We start from the raw sequence: 2,778 nt of genomic DNA on the forward strand, positions 1-2,778 counted from the left end.
CACCTATTAAGTGTGAAGATAACTAAGTGAATGATTACTATAGTCGGGTTTGACATTGTGCACCATACTCAAACATCTATTCCACTGCCGAGTCACCAGAATGACCAATTGTTACCGGTTGGCCCAGGATTTCTTGACCAAAATCTAAGTTTGGCATTCGTAATCCACAAGCTTCCCATAGTGGTACCAAGGATCACCCTAGGCCTTAAGTAGCGTTAACGTTCGAGTAATCACACGTTATCGTAAATAACTAATGTAATCATATAATATAATATAAGTAGTAGTATATTATATGTTTAGTAATAATATAAGTGTATAGGTGTTAGTATTATATAATAGTAGGGTTTTAGTTAATTAAAGTAATATTTAACATTAGGGTTTAGTAATAAATGATTAGGGTTTAATTAATGTAATAGGGTTTTATTAAATTAGGGTTTAATAAATTAGGGTTAGGTTTAATTAGTTAAGGTTTTAATATTTTAATATGTATATGTATATATGTATTTATTTTGTTTCCTTAATTAACACAAACCAATCTACTAACATTTTTCTAGGGTTTAAAGATCAAACACTCCTTCCCCCCCTTTTTTTTTCGGTCGATACATATAAATACATATTAATTTTTTTTTCTTTTTCATGTATATATAAATCTATGTGTGTACATGTATATAATGTATATGTTTATGAATTAATCAAGATTGTATCATGAACATGAATTTAAAACAAAGATCAAAGATTATGTAAATAAGTTATAGGGTTTATGTTATACCTTGAAGATTCGAAGATGATTAACAAAGAAAAGATGAAACACTTTGAAGATGAAGATCAAAACCTTGAAGATTGATGAACACCTTTGAAGATCTATGAAGAACTTTGAAGAACGTGAAGAATGACTTGAAGATCACTTGAAGAACTTGAAGGTGGTGGTGGTGGATTTCGATGGTGGTGGTGATGGTTTCGGTTTGTTTGGCCGAAAACAAGAGAGGGGAGAGAGATTTGGGAGAGAGATTTGTGAATGAGATTTGGTACAAAGAAAAGGTTTAGCTTAGGCCTCTATTTATAGGAGTGCTAGGAAAATTCTAGAATTAGGGTTAGGGTTAGGTTTACTTAGGGAACAAGTTGGACTTGGAGAGGAAGTAATGGGGGTCATGGGAGCCGAAAATTAGGAGGGGTATTTTAGACATTTCATATTATTTTTTTCGGCTAGGCATTATCAAGGGAGGAGTTTTGGGATTTTTCATTTTAGTCCTTGCACTTTAAATTAGCTTAAATAATCGTTAAACTTGTTTTAAGATTAATTAAGTTATATACTTTAAACTTTAATTTATTACCTTTTGTTCACGAAAATTAATTAACTTATTATTTCCGCCTTTTAATAACTTGCCAATTAATGTATAAAGTTAATTAATATAATTTGTAATTCTTAATACTTAACAACCGTTAATTAAAGTTTAATTGTTAAGTTTTATTATATTGTTGGGCATTTAATAAGGAAAAGTATAGAATGGAAAAATGAGTGTCGTTATAACAAAAATCCCTTGAGTGGTTTTAGATACTTCTAAACCCAAGAAATAGCTCACCATTCCTAGATCTTTCATATGAAACGTTGACTGCAATTGACTTTTCATATTGGCAATATGACTTGCACTATTTCCAGTAATCAACAAGTCATCAACATAGACCAAGACTGCTGTGAATTGTGCATTATCCTTTTTAGTGAATAATGAATAATCAGCTTTTGATTGTTCAAATCCAAAAGATAATAGGGCAGTTGACAACTTAGCAAACAATTGTCTAGGTGCCTATTTGAGCCCATACAGTGACTTCTTTAGTCTGCAAACTTGATCACTTTGACTTTGTTTGACATTTGAGATAGGCTCCCCCTTACCATTATACCCCATTGGCAATTTCATGTAAACCTCTTCTAAAAGATCACCATGCAGAAATGCATTTGAGACATCCATTTGACATAATTCCCAATTATACTTGCAGCTACAGCTAATAAAGACCTTACAGCCACCATCTTGGCAAAAGGGGCAAAATTTTCTGCATAATCAACTCCTTTCCTTTGCCTATTTCCATCAATAACAAGCCTTGCCTTTTTTTCTTTCAACTGAACCATCTGCTTTGAGTTTGGTTTTGAATATTCAGTAACAGCTTATAGCTTTCTTACCTTATGGTAGAGTTGTAATTTCCCATGTATTATTAGCCTCTAAAGTAGCTAATTCTGCATCCATGGCTGACCTCCACCCCGGGTCATTAATAGCTTCATAAAAGTGTGCTGGATCAGCATTAGCCATTAAAGCAGTGATGTAAGATTTGAATTGTGGATCCAAGTTAGGAGAAGAAACTTGATTTGCAACAGGCACATGTTGCATAATATAATCATTATGCCATGTAGGAGGAATAACATGTCTCTGTGATCTTCTTAATGGAACTTGAGAAATTGTTTCAGTATTGGCATATTGAGAGGTATTTGTGGTGTTGGTGGTGGGATCATCAAAGACAGATGGGTGTGTTGGAAACATATTATAGGCAGGAGATGAATAGGATTTGCAGTTATTATTTGAAAAAGGAAATTTATCTTCATAGAAAAGCATATCTCTTGAGATAAATGTAGTATGATTATGAAAATTATAAAGCTTGTAACCTTTTTGGTGTACAGGATACCCTAAAAAAACACATGGAACCCCTCTTTCACCAAGCTTATCTGTACTTTGTGTGGGATTACTTGCCATTGTTAAACACCCAAAAACCTTTAAGCGATCATATGTGGGA

Source organism: Rutidosis leptorrhynchoides, chromosome 2, assembly GCF_046630445.1.
Source record: "Rutidosis leptorrhynchoides isolate AG116_Rl617_1_P2 chromosome 2, CSIRO_AGI_Rlap_v1, whole genome shotgun sequence".
NCBI classification, from domain to species: Eukaryota; Viridiplantae; Streptophyta; class Magnoliopsida; order Asterales; family Asteraceae; genus Rutidosis; species Rutidosis leptorrhynchoides.